Source organism: Gopherus flavomarginatus, chromosome 1 (assembly GCF_025201925.1).
Source record: "Gopherus flavomarginatus isolate rGopFla2 chromosome 1, rGopFla2.mat.asm, whole genome shotgun sequence".
Lineage (NCBI taxonomy): Eukaryota > Metazoa > Chordata > Testudines > Testudinidae > Gopherus > Gopherus flavomarginatus.
In genome coordinates this window covers 92,933,472-92,948,311 of record NC_066617.1, presented here as the reverse complement: position 1 = coordinate 92,948,311, position 14,840 = coordinate 92,933,472, and the positions used below count along the sequence as shown (strand labels likewise).

The 14,840-nt window shown below is 45.3% G+C and overlaps 1 protein-coding gene across 1 annotated transcript in view; it reads left to right on the top strand.

Moving 5' to 3' along the window:
- The first annotated feature begins 1,658 nt into the window (after positions 1–1,658).
- The window catches only part of PDE6H (phosphodiesterase 6H), an 89,791-nt gene continuing 76,609 nt past the window's right edge, over positions 1,659–14,840 (top strand). The window contains exon 1 of the mRNA XM_050955784.1: positions 1,659–1,752. The gene's annotated coding sequence lies outside the window, so the exon portion shown is untranslated. The remainder of the gene's footprint in view (positions 1,753–14,840) is intronic.

Below are 14,840 nucleotides of genomic sequence, written 5' to 3'. Positions count from 1 at the left end.
TCAGGAAATTGAGCCAGGAGAGAGTGGGGGAGCCAGAGCGGATGCCAGTGGCTAATAGGGTCAAGGCCACGTCTAGAGCAAGCTATCTGGGTCCAAGCCATTAACCAGCAGTGGGCAGAGGCTCCCTAAAGGGAGGTCTAGTCTCTTTCCTTGATGACTGATTTTACTTCCTCCTCACTAACTCTTCCAATAATCATGCACTGAATCAGAACCACTCTCAGCAGAGCTGGCCAGCAGGAACACCTGCAATGCACTGTGGGATAAGGTCAGAGGCTCCCCCGTCCCTAATCTCATCTCCTTACACCTCCCTCACTGTTGGCTGGAGTCCCTTCTTTGTGTCACAGTAAAGTACGAGAGAAAAGCTCAGGTGATGTGAGCTCTCTGCTTGGAGGGGCCTCCAACAATGATTTTCTTTTTTCTCCATTAACAAATAGATGCCTCAGATGAAGTGAGAAGTACCACACTGACAGAGTGAGCTCAGAGAAGTTGGAAGGGGGTGGGAGCCTGTCAGGGTGGCAGCTCCTAAATGAGCTGTTAGTAGGATTAACGTAAAGAAAATCTATTACACGCACTAAGCAAACAACTGTAAACCTTAGCTTCCCATTTACAAAGAAAGATCAAACTTAGTCCAATTTAGTCACAGAATAAATACTGCAGGGTAACTATTGACTTAGAGGACCAGCAATAGATTAATTTATATGGGGGCTCCCCAGTTTATTGTAGAACGTATGACTATTTGCTGGCTAGCCAAGTGGCATGACCCACTGCTCAGTGTGTGTTCCATGTCTCCCCTGCCCAGTACACAGAGGAGGTGAGACTGTTACAGTCCCTTATCACAAAGACTGGCTCATTAGCTCAAGAGGTAGTGAGCAACTCATGCTTTTAGCTTGGGAGGCCTCCAGTGTGTGGGCCAAGAGACCAGCTGTCGCACATGTTCCTGGTGCGAGCACCTTCATGGCCCTCACAGTCAAGGCACAGCATCTTGAGGCCAGAATTTCCTAGCTGGAGAATGAGGGAATGATCCAGTTATTCACAGAGACAGCTTGGGGCTGGAGCAAGGACCCAGGATCTGGCCCACTTATTTCTCTAGAGCTGTTCCTTGCATAATAGGGCTGAACGATGTGCTCCCCTCCCCCTACCCCAGTGCACTGTGACTCGCCCCATTCCACAGGTCAGGGCATAAGGAAGGAGGGCCTGACCTCACCTTCTCCCTGGGGTAGGGATCGAGGTGCAGAGCCTCACCTTCTCCAATGCCATTTATCAGATAGCAATTTTCCATGTTACTCTGAGGCTTTAGAACAGGGCACAGTTCACAGACTCCACTTTTTGTGCTAGTGGATGGTGGAGGATTTTCTCCTGTCCACAGACAAGAAAAGCACATCCATAGTCATCCTGCTGGGTGCCTCTTTGGGGCATAGATCTCGAAACATGGCTGTTCCAACTCCAAGAGGCTGTGAAGGTGAAATGAAACATCCTGAGATGGCTCAAAATCTTCCTCTTTGACCAAACCTAATGGATGGTTATGGGCAACTGTTTCTCCAGGTGCAGAATCTCCTGCCATGTTCAGTCCACTCCCCATGTTGGTCAACATCAAAAGGAAACAAGAAGGACAGCTAGTGGGATGAATGAAGTACCCAAACAGCTCCCAGCTCAGCATCTCCTCTACATGAAACATAAACGGCACCATCTCTCTTGAAGTCAAACTGAAATCAGCACCTGAGTGAAGACCAACTGGCTAAAGCTGAAAGCAGGGTAAGACCAAGTGATGCTGGTAGAATGAGGAAAGTGCTCTGAGGAACTGCCTTCAGTTCATTAAGTTGTTCTGCAGCCATGGAATTTGTTTGGACTAGTCTCTGCTTTTGGATGCCCAAATAGCATGTGTAGGTACGAAACACAGCAGTCCTCTTGTTTAGTAACACAGGTCATCAGAAACACATTATCCCATTGTTTCGTTCCCTGCACCATCTCTCCATTGAATACAGAGGCCAGCTTATGCTTTTTAACCTAACATTAAAAGGTCTCCATGATATTGACCCTAGCTATATGATAGATCAACTCTCTGTCTATGACCAAGACTTCCCACAACAGCTTCGTTAAATTGAAATAATAAAGCTGTTACCAATGGGCGGGGGGGAGAGTTGTGAGCAGAGGAGACAGACCTTTCACAAGAGCTGGTCCTAGGTTGGGGAGCTCACTGCGTAAAATGATATGAATGCCTGTGGGCCTCACTATATTCAGAACTAAGTGCAAACTTCATCTCTGTACTTGGCTTTCCCTCAGTGAGCTCTTCACCACACACCCAGGCAAACTGATCAAGCTATTTCTCTCACAGCCTGGGAAGGAAGAAAGAGAAGATTGCTAATATTATTTTTGTTTTACTAATTGGCTGGAGCTCACATACTGTGGCATAGGCATCCCTATGAGTAACTAGACTGAACTTGTACATCAAGCAACACATAAAAATTAGGTTAAAAAAAAACAAAATCAAGACTCTCACTGTAAAAACACAGGATGCTGCTGAGCTGAGCTCCTGTGGGATGTCAAAACAGAGTTCCTCCCTCCTCTGCACTTTCCTTCCCACCTCCTGCCCCTCACATTGCGCAATGTCATGATCTTACTCATTCTCTGGAGCCAGATGAGTTTCATCCAGCCTAGTTTCCTGTCCAGACTTGCAGAGAGATAAAAAGCGACTGTGACCTCACTCTGTTCAAAGCCAGCATCTTTCATTCATCTGCTGGATAAAGAGAATCATATTGGTTGTTTTGGACCAAAGAACCTAGTTAGGTTTTTAGATCCAAAATCTGGAGTTGTTATAAGATGCAAAATTGGATTGAATCTATTATTATAAGAAACACCCTATTTTGTCCATCTGGAATGGAAATACCAGTGGTCTACCATCTCGATACATGTTATACATCCTTTTTACCCTCAAGGTCTGAGGTGCAGGACCAACTCAGGTCTATGCTACCTCTGAAAAGCCCTCACCCTAGATTTCCTCTTTCATAAGGAAATGAGTTGCTGTACCAGATCAGACCAAGTCTGTTTTTTGTCTCTGTTTGTAGCCAGTGCCTTCAGGGGAAGCTGAGGGAGAAGAGGGGAGGCATAATATAGCCAGCCTATTGTGCAATGCCCTGGGGGGAGTAGGAAAAAAATCCCTATGCCCTGAAGCATGAGATTGGATTACTCTTATCTTCATATGCATAACTATACACGGTATTAATGCCCATAACATTAAGTTCTAGCAAAAGTATTTGACCTGATGACTTCTGATGATAGTGAATTCCACAGGCTAACTACATGCTCTTTGAAGAAGTATTTTCATTATTATTATCATTATTTGTAGTAAATTTACCAGCTGTTAATTTTTAACAATCGATTCCTTGTTCTCGTAAAATAGGAGAGGATGAAAAAAGATTAGGGTCTGATAAGTTTTTCCCTATACCGCTATGAACTATTTCTCCCTCCTGCCTTGAGACTGAGGCCCAGGGCTAAATATGCCACAGTCCTGACTTTGTTTGCCTAGGAAACAGAAAGGCTACTAATGGTTTAATTTTACTCCAAGCCCCTGGTGTATAATAATCCTCATCCCAAAACTATCTTACACAGTTCTGCAGAGTTTGTAGTTGCTCACGTAGTGGGAAAATTCTTTAATCTTGAAGACCAAGTTCTGTCCGGCTCTAGCTTGGAGTCCATTGGTAAGACATGCAGAGAAAACCCATGAAAGAATAAAGATGGAGAGTGAAGGAATGGGTGCTGCTGTATGTTCAGAGATTGGTGACAATCTCCGGACTCTCTTGTTTTGAGGGAATCCATAAGGCTGCATACTTATCTTCTCATTCTCGCATATACTTATCAACCACCTAAGGCCATGTCTACACTGGGAAAGTGTGCTGTGTTAGAATAATGTGTTAGCTAACTCGCTACTAAACAGGATTAGCACACAACTACAAATTGAGTTTACAAATGTGTTAACTGGTCATAGTTAACCCAAGGTTAATTAAAAAATTTTCTAGTACAGTGCATTTTCCCAGTATAGACAAGACCTTAGAAATCATTTCATTATATTTATATCATTTGTCTACTTTTTTGAAAGCGCATCTATACCCCCCAGAGTCTTTTATCTTCTGCTTGTTGTCGGGTGTATTTTCTGTCTCACTTAGACTGTAAACTCCTTGAGGGCAGGTGTCATTTCTGATACTGTGTGGTGTTCATTGTTGAACCTGCTCAAGGCATTCAATAAAAAATAAATGAGTCCTATTTATTACATTTTTAAAAGGCACCCATCAGGCAGTCACTGAGCATGTCTGCCTTGGATACAGTCCCTATAGATCCCACTCTTACCCTGCTCATGGGAAATCATAGACAGTCCAGGCTGCCTAAAACATCAACAGACTCTGTTGGTTCAACAGGAGAACATGTTCCAGAGTCAAGAGCCCTCCAGTGTGGTATCTGAGTTGTATAAGAACTCTGAATCTTTAGGATGCAGTCTGCGGATCTTTAGGGCTAGAGTCTGTGACTGACATTGTCTGGAAGCCTAAAGGCTCTGAGTTCAAGTTATTGTATAGGTGACACTTGGAATCCCTGAGATCCTTTCAAACCACTGACACTATTCTGAGTTAAGGCCCCAAGCCTAGTGAAGGGTGTGTTTTGGTGGTTCCCGGGATGGGAGAAGGCAACTGGACAGGACAGGCCTGGTCCCATGAAATTTCCAGACCCCACAGGACTTCCGTGGTAGGCTTGAGGTCTCACAAGATTTGGCCTGTAATTTGGAGCTATGTTAAGACCCATGTGCTCAGAGCCACTTCCTGTTTGTTGGCTTCCAGTAGTCAACCTCCCCCACCCCTCCCTTATCTTGGTCGCTGCGAGCTGTGCTATTTGCTACTTTGAGGCTGGGAAGGAATTTTTCCCTATACCACCAAATTGGCCAAGGCTGGTTGGGTTTTTTTCACCTTCGTCATGGCGAAACATACAGGTTGGATTTTGGGCGACTAGAGGACTGGAATTCTCCCCCTCCTGGAGGTCATAGTTTGGACCTACATGAGAGTCATTTAGTTGCCACAACTTTTGGCAGGTACCCAGTGCAGGAACTTGCTGATATTGACTCCAGATCCAAAAAGGTAACATAATGGGCAACCCAAGGGCATCTCCTTACAATGTGGGAGTATTGTGTCTAACCCCCTGGGGTCAAATGCAAAGCTGGGGCTGGGGAACTACCCCAGAGGGACCACCCGACAAATGCGCTTGAGGGTGGTGCTGGATAGGGGTCACGGTCCCCTCTCATCTCAACCCCCAAAAGGGTGAGACATGCTAGTGTGTGAGTGGAGGAGCCCAGAGACTCTCCTAGTGTCACGACTGGATTCCTCTGCAATGGGAGCCCCTAAGAATTGGCAAAGAATCCACAGGCAACGACTTTTCAAACAGCCTAAGTAAATAGTCTGCGCTAGTGTTTCACCCACTGGGAGCTGCACCCATACTATAGCAACATAAGGCTCAGAGAAGACACAGCAAAATTAGAAGAGAGAAGGGATTGACTCACTCAAAGAAACAGGTGGGAGGTCTACTTCAGCTCCTTCTCACCTAACTGAAAATAAACACCAGTGTTTGTGTTATCGCCTTTATCACTCTTCTATCTCCTCCTTGGCACATTCAACCCTGGGGTATGAAATTGACTTTAAACTGCTCCTGACAAACATGTCCCAGCTGGCCTTGGGATTGATGCCATTTCCCATCTCCTACTGCCTGGCTGATTGCACACCCTCATTCCTGGATCCCCCTGTGATTGTTGGTGCCTCTGAGAAGGCCCCAGGGCTGAGCCAGCATTCCTCCTGTACTGCCTAATAGAGGCGTTGGCTGCTTCTCCTGAGACATGCAACAACATATGGGGCTGTTCTCATTGATCCCAGCAGAGATAAGAGGCTTTATACTGCTCAGGACTAGGAGGGAAGAGAATTCAACAGGCTCTCAAGACAGGCTGGCAGCTTGGGGCAATCAAAACAAGAGATCTAATTTCCTAGGTAGCTGAGAAAAGGGATCCATTCCAGAGAGCTTCAAACCCCTATATTAAAGATCCCAACTAAGACTGTGTCTACACTGCCACTTTCAGCGCTAAAACTTTAGTCGTTCAGGGGTGTGAAAAAACACACCCCTGAGTGACAAAAGTTTTAGCACTGAAAAGCACCAGTATAGACAGAGCTTTATCACCAGGAACTGCACTGCCGGCAATAAAGCTACCACCCCTCGTTCAGGGTACGGATTTTTTATCACCGGGAGAGCTCTCCATTGGTGATAAAGTGTGTCTACACTGCCCATGTCACAGCACTGCTGCTGCCGCGGCCACGCTGTAACATGAGCAATGTAGACATACCCTAAGGCTATGTCTATACAACAGCTTATGTCGACATAACTGATATCATTCAGGCGGGTAAATAAACTACCTCCTGAGTGACATACGTTACACTGACATAAGCGCTAGGGTGGACAGCTCTCAACTGGTGGAAAACCTTCCCTCATTCACATAGCTACCACATCTGGTGGAGGTGGTTTTATGATTCCGGCAGGAGAGCTCTCTCCCATTGGCATAGACTGAGCATCTTCACCACATGCGCTGCATTGGTGCAGCTGTGCTGCTACAGCGCCATATGTGTAGACAAGCCCTTAATGTCAAGGAAAGACACTGAAGTAAAAGTGCTCTTGCTGTGGGTCTGCTCTGCTATATGACTATCCCAGGCAGGGGTGACAACTCCTGTTTCATATCAAATGTTACCAAGAATACTTATTTTGTCTCATCAGTATTGTTTGAACATTCCCGATCGACTAAATGTTAGAGTCCTTCATTACTGTATGTCCCATTCATCAACGACCCACTGCCTCTTGTGAGCTGGGCAGGGGGTTGAGTGGGACTTGCTCCCTCCTAAGCAGCTAAGAGCAAGGGAATGAGGGATGTATACCGGGAAGTCCCTGGGGCCCATTCTCCATGATAATGTTAATCTGGCTGTGTACTCTTTGGAGGGAGGTGAAGGCTGGCAGCCAGTTCATGTTTACATGGAATAAGAAACAAGATGAATGTATGGTTGGGCAGGACCCTGAAAGATGGCAGTCACCAGGAGAAGTGGCTCAAAAACCCAACTTGTCCTATCTGACGTGTATTTTGGCTGGCGGGTCTTGGCTTGCCGTCAGACAGAAGAGAGACAAGGACCCTTCCCCGGCTCATTACTTTCCCTGCCTCCTCCACCTCTTTCCACTCATAAATGCAGTCTGTTTTGGTACACAGCTAAACAAATCTTTGCAGCCCGCCTTAGTGACTATATTTTATTTTGATGGTTAGATTCCTTTAGCCACTGTGCCCCTCCCACTGATGCCCTGCCACATCCCTCTTAACACACCACTCCCCTCTTCCAGCCAATCCGGGGTTAGATTGAGTGGTTATTTGTGTGAGGGCTCCAGCAATCTTCTGGAGCCCTCACCCATTTCTGCAGATTGAAGGTTTCATTTGACAAAGCGGGCATATCTCAACATAACCCCACTGAAGTCAAGGCAGCTATGCTGATTTACACTAGCTGAGGATCTAGCCCAGGGATTGGCAACCTTTGGCACACAGCTCGCCAGGGTAAGCACCCTGGCAGGCCGGGCCAGTTTGTTTACCTGCCACGTCCGCAGGTTTGGCCGATCACAGCGCCCACTGGCTTCAGTTCGCCGTCCCAGGTCAATGGGGGCTGCGGGAAGCGGTGACTTGCACATCCCTCAGCCCGTGCCACTGATCATTTTAGCAAAATCAACCTCACAACCCCCAGTTCAAGACTTGATCCAGGCTATATTTTGCCACTGATCATTTTAGCAAAATCATCTAATTTAGGATTGGTATCTGTTCTTGAGAAAAGTACCATATATTTGCCTCTTAATCTGACCTTTCCTAACCCATCCCCCCCTTCCAATCTCCTCAAACTGCCCTGCAGACACTAAAGCAGCCAGATCAGGGCTCCTTTGCCTACGACAAGAGTGGATTAAAGGTTAAATGTGTTCTAGATTGATCAAAAACATAGGATCCAATGTTTTGTGGGCAGCAGGGAGCAAAACAAAATTTACAAGCAGGGAAGAGGGATCACCGGGAAGAAATAGTTTGTAGATGGCAGCTCTCTGCAGGAGGGAAAGGTTGGAGCATGAGAGAGGCAGCAGGACACTACACTGTCAAAAATAACAATGCAGACATGGGAGGCACTGCCTGGGCATGTAGAGAGCCATGTGGGGCACATTCCCATAGGTTCTGGAATGTCTTTACTCACCTAAGCAGTGCCTCACCATCAACACCACTATTTAGACCCATGCTGGAGGTGGGGATGGGGGTGCATAGTGTATATACTTGACACCTGGGTGTAAGTGTAGACGTAGCCCCAGAGTCTTTCCCCACCGCAGGAAAAGACTCCAGCAGCAGAGAAAGGTTCTGGTGGTGGGAGGCAATGGGGAAAGGCTCTGGCAGCACCTTTCCCCACTGCCTCTTCCCTGCCAGAGCCTTTCACTGCTGCATGTAGCTGCACACCACAGCATGGACACAGCCTGCTTTTCACTGTGGAGTATAGCTACATCTATCCTATATGCCACTGCAAATGTATGCAAGGCCTTAGCGTGTGAGTCCTGAGTGTAATCAGTCATCAGTCCACTGCTGGTCCTCCCCCCGCTGGTTCACTGGCAAGAGTTTCCATATCATGTCATCCCCTTGTTTTCTGCATCTAACTACAAAAAAATACTCACTTTGTAAAAAACCCCATGATAGCTTCTTCCTCTCCCTTAATCTGCTGTGGTTTCCTCTTCCACCCCAGTCTCCCTTGTCTTCCTCATACTCCCTATGTCCCTTGTTTTCAAGATTGCCAACTCTCACGATTTCATCACGAGAAACATGATTCTGGCGCCTGCTGGAGCCAGTCTCAAAATGCTGCGGGGAGCTTCAGCTGGCAGGCATGTAATTTCTAAGCCTAGCCTTCACGCCTCCTGGAAAAGATTCAGCCAAGCAGGGCTGCAACAGAAGCCAGGCAGAGAATTGAGATGGAGGCATGGGGGTGCATAATTCATTACTGAGGTGGGGTACGGGCCCATGTGAGGCAGAGAAGGGCACAGAATTAATTAATTAGAATTTGAGGTTTGGGGAAAGCTGGAAGCTCCACACTATCAGGCAGCCAGCGAGAGCTCCAGCAGTGAGGCCAGAATCACCTTCCTCTCTACATCTGGGAGAGTTGGCAATACTGTAAACTGCCCCCCCTCCCATCCCCCACACAATGCAAATGGGTTTCAAAATCAAAAGGCAGACTAAAACCACAACATAATCTTTTTAAAAAATCACGATTTGAAGATCAATTTCATGATTTGGGAGGAGGGTCTGCTTTGTGATTTTTGGGGGGTTGGCAATGCTGTGGTTTCTCTTCTTACCTCCTCCCCCAACCCCCTTTGCTGCTTCAAAGTGACTGCTTGCACCTGGTGTCAGTAATCAGGCTCCTTTGGGGCTTTTTAGGAAGGGACTGGAGGTGGGTGTTTATCATGAAATAAATCCCCTTCTCCATCACACACATACCTTCCCAAACATAACATAAACGGTCTGGAACTTGTTTGCCAGTTGCAGACAAATTCTTACAGACAAACTTAATTTATTAAACAAAAATAAACTGGAGGCTGAGTCAACTAGAAATAGAATGAGCCACTTAAGGGGTTGGATTTTGAATGCCCTGATTTGTCATGCAGGGATGGACTGAAGCCAAGTTAAGTTAAACAGCCACTCATATATGTCCAGGGAAGGGTTGCAAAATAGGGGGGCTCCTTCAATGCACAGGTCTTGAAACAACTGGTTCATTTACTCTGCCTTTTATTTTCTTTCAAAGTTTGCCTTAGAGTATTTTCTAGGAGTAGTGGGTGTACTGAACAGGAACACAGTATCCATGGCAATAGACCATCCAGACATCCTGTGCAACTGCTCACCCTGTATAGATCCAACCTCTGAAACAGCCCCAGATGTCTGTCTAGTCTTTCTTTTTATGCCTCAGTTTCCCCCACTGCTGAATGAGAATAATACTTCACTACAACAAAGGTGTGTTGTGTGTCTTTAGTTAATGTTGGCAAAGTGATCTTTAAGTGCTAATTAGTATGATTATTTTTTATTATTAAAAGAGTAGTCAAGCATCCAGGTTTTTCTGCTTCCTGGGGCTCACAGGACAGGGCCCACTGACAATAATCCTACTCAAATATCAGAGCCATGTGTCAGCAGATTTTACAGATTTTGCTTAAATCTATTTACCTTCCTGTTCTTCCTTTGGTGACCACTAGCGAGAATGTTTGGCCCTTGTCCTCTCTATAACATCCCTTCCTATAGACACAGAGAATTATCATGCCTCTCCCCACTCTCTGCCACAGTTGACTCAACATATCCAGTTCTTTCAAGTTTTCTTTTTTGATCCTATTCTCCAGAATTTTTCTGCTTCTCATTGCCCTCCTCTCAACTCTTTCCCTGTTTTTTCTGAAATGTGATCTTGTATCTATTGGGTGTCTGGGAAGTGGGCGGGCAAAGCCCGCCCACTGCTAAAGGATCCTCCCCCAGCCTAAGGGGAGGAACCACAGGGCCACAGAACCCACTGAGTTCGGGGGACAACTAATAAAGGAATAGGGACAGGAGTGAGGTCAAAGGGTCATAAGAAGGGAACCTGACGGGGAGAAATGTGATCTTGTAGTTAGGTGGTCACCCGCTCCTGTCCTGAGGGGTTTAAAGACAGCCCTGGGAGAGGGCTGTGGCAAGGGAAAAGCTACTAGGCTGATTGGGAGGTAGCGTCAGCTGTGGCCATGCTCTAATCAGGCCTCAGCTGGCCCTATAAAAAGGCTTTGAGCCAGTCACACAGATAGACACCTCTAGCTTATGAGAGGGAGGGAGCTGGCTGCAGGGATCTGAGTGGAGCAGGGCTGGGGAGCTCCAGCCTGGAAAGCCCCAAGCTGTGGCCTAGCAGAAGGCCAGTTGGTATTGGGGGTTGCAGAGGGCAGCCTGGGGTAGGCAAAGGCAGCAGGTCCAAACCCAACCTTGCTGGTGATGAGTAGGCTAATACTGCAGTCTGCCCCAGGGTGTGGGGGCTAGATAATGACTGGCAGTAGCCATATACTGAGGTGAGGTGGGGATAGTGGGTGGGGGCTCCCTGGGGAGGGGAGACCCTGAGACAAAGGGGTTACTGCCATGGGGCAGCACCCCAGATAATGGGGCACTGGGTCTGGAAGGGACACGGGGGCCCAGCAGCAGTGGGACACTGGCCTGCAGAGGGTGGTCCGGAGGCTGGAAAAGAGCTAATTCCCTGGACGGCCAGCAGGAGGTGCCGCAGGGGTGAGTCCCATGCCTTTACAGATCTGCAGAACTAAACTCAATCCTGCAGAACCAGATAGAGTGGAATAGTTACCTCACTTGTTTTGCAGATGATACATAAAATCATAGAAGTGCAGGACTAGAAGGGGCCTCAATAGATCATCTAGTCCAGACCTTGGCACTCAAGGCAGGACTAAGTAATAACTAGACCATTCCTGACAGGTGTTTGTCTAGCCTTCTCTTAAAACCTCTAGTGATGGAGATTCCACAACCTCCCTAGACAATTTGTACCAGTGCTTTACGAGCCTGAGAGTAAGGAAGTTTTTTCCTAATGTCTAACTTAACCTCTCTTGCTGCAATTTAAGCCCATTGCTTCTTGTTCTATAATGGGTTAATGAGAACAATTTTTTATCCTCCTCCTTATAACAACCTTTTATGTGCTTGGAATGTCCCTGTTCAGTCTTTTATTCCCCAGACTAAACAAACCCAGTTTTTTCAGTCTTTCCTCTTATGTCATGTTTTCTAAACATTTAATCCTTTTTGTTTCTCTTCTGTGGACTTTCTCCAATTTGTCCTCATCTTTCCTGAAATGCAGGGCCCAGAACTGAACACAATACTCCAGCTGAAGCCTATCAGAAGAATTACTTCTTGTGTTTTGCTTACAACACTGCTAATATATCCCAGAATGATGATTGCTTTTTTTTTTTTTTTTTTTGGCAACAGTGTTACACTGTTCACTCATATTTAACTTGTGATCCACTGTAACTCCCAACTGGCTTTGAACAGTACTCCTTCCTAGGCAATCATTTCCTATTTTGTATGTGTGCCATTGACTCTTCCTTCCTAAGTGCAGTACTTTGCATTTGTCCATGTTTACTTTCATCCAATTTACTTCTGACTATTTCTCCAGTTTGTCCAGATCATTTTGAATTTTAATCTTATCTTCCAAAGGACTTGCAACCCCCTACCACCAGTTTGGTATTGTCCACAAACTTTATAAGAATACTTCCTATGCCATATCTAAATCATTTATGAAAATATTGAACAGAACTGGACCAAGAACTGATCACTGTGGCATCCCACTCGATATACCCTTCCAGCTTGACTGTAAACTACTGATAACTACTTGCTGGGAATGGTTTTCCAACCAAGTTATGCAACCACCATATAGTAGCTTCATATAGGCCAGTGGATCTCAAACTTTTTGTATTGGTGATACCTTTCACACAGCAAGCTTCTGAGTGCAACCCCTCTATAATTTAAATTTTTTTTATATTTAACACTATTTTAAATGCTGGAGGCAATGTGGGGTTGGGAGAGGAGCTGGGCTGTCAGCCCAAGCCCCGGCCACCCAGAGCTCACAGCTCGAGCCCCGCCATGTTCGGGGCTGGCAGCTCACAACTCCTACGTAATAACCCTCACAACCCCCAGTTTGGGAAGATCTGATCCAGGCTATATTTCCCTAGTTTATGAGAAGTCATGCAAGACAGTATCAAAAGCCTTACTAAAGTCAAGATATACCACATCTACTGCTTGTCCCCTATCCACAAGTCTTGTTACCTTTCAAAGAAAGATATGAGGTTGGTTGGACATGATTTGTTCTTGACAAATCCATGTTGACTTACTTAACACCTTATTATCTTCTAGGTGTTTGCAAATTGATTGCTTGATTATTTGCTCCATTATCTTTCTGGGTACTCAAGTTAAGCTGACTGGTCTGTAATTCTCAGGGTTGACCATATTTCTCTTTTTATAGATTGGCACTATATTTGGCCTCTACCTGTACTGTGGAATCTCTCCCTCTTTCATGAGTTTTCAAAGATAATCGCTAATGGCTCAGATATCTTCTCAGTCAGCTTCTTGAGTATTCCAGAATGTATTTCATCTGGCTCTGCCATATTGAAAACATCTAACCTGTCTAAATATTTTGTAATTTGATCTTTCTCTATTTTAGCTTCAGATCCTGCCTCATTTTTCACTGGTGTTCACTATGTCAGACATCTGATTGCTACTAACCTTTTTGGTAAAAACTGAAACAAAAAGGTCATTTAGCACTTGTGCCATTTCCACATTTTCCATCATTGTCTTTCCCTCCTCACTGAGTAATGGGTCTATCCTGTCCTTGGTCTTCCTCTTGCTTCTAATGTATTTGTGGAATATTTTCTTTTTACCCTTTTTTTCTAGCTAGTTTAATCTCATTTTGTGAATTGGCCTTTCTAATTTTCTCCATACTTCCTTGTGCTGTTTGTTTATATTAATCCTTCATAATTTGACGTAGTTTTCACTTTTCGTAGGACTCTTTTGAACTTCAGATAATTGAAGATCTCCTGGTTAAGCCAGGGTGGTCTCTTGCCATACTTCCTATCTTTCCTATGCAGTGGGATAGTTTGCTCTTGTGCCCTAATAATGTCTCCTTGAACAACTGCCAACTCTTAAACTGTTTTTCCCCTTAGACTTGCTTCCCATGATCTTACCTACCAACTCCCTGAGTTGGCTAAAGTGTGCCTTCTTGAAATCTATTATCTTTGTTCTGCTGTTTTCCCTCCGACCTCTCCTTAGAATCAAGAGCTCTACCATTTCATGATCAGTTTCGCCCAACCTGCCTTCCACTTTCAAATTCTCAACCAGTTCCTGCTTATTTGTCAAAATCAAATCTAAAACAGCCTTTCCCCTAGTTGCTTTCTCCACCTTTTTTAAATAAAAAACAGTCTCCAATGCATTCCAAGAACTTGTTGGATAATATGTGCCTCGCATTACTAACATCTGTTAGTACAACCCAACATGTCATTGACTGTTTTTGCAACAGCATTGCATTGTTGATTCAATTGGGCAGGGCCGGCTTTTATATTCTGAGGGCATCCCTGACAAGGTTAGTCTTAGGGAGTCCAGATCCAGACAACTGCTATATGGGAAGTTTGTGTCTTTGCACCATGCCCTTGCATCACTGCATGACCAGGTTACACCATCACATTGTGATTAACTCAGCTTGAACACGTTAGTTCAGTGCCACCATACCTCAAGGCCTGAAAAGAATTTGAGACTCTTCAGCTGTGATATTACCAAAGCTTACAAATGACAGGCTGCACCTGTGAAAATCAATTAACAAATAACAAACAGGCTGCACCTGTACAAATCAATTAACTTCTCTGTGCCTCAGGCCACCAGCTGTAAAATGATGGCTGAGCAGAGCAACCTCCTACACTCAACTAGAGGGTGTTTCTGTGTTTGGATGTAATGCAATAATATTTGAATGCCACACTCAAGCAATTCCAAAATTTCAGGGTATGTTTTAGGCTTCAGTGGACAGAAACCCTTTTGATCTCGGTGAAAACTGGAAAAACTGGAAGGGGTAAATAAGATTGTTACATTCATTTGAAAATGGTTGAATCACTATCCTATTAAATCACTCTCTCTGTCATTAGCCTAAAACTTTAAACCCAAAACTTAGGTCCATCTAGCTACATTGTTCAGTGGTGAAAAATTCACAACCCAGAGAGATGTAGTTAAGCAAACCTGAGGA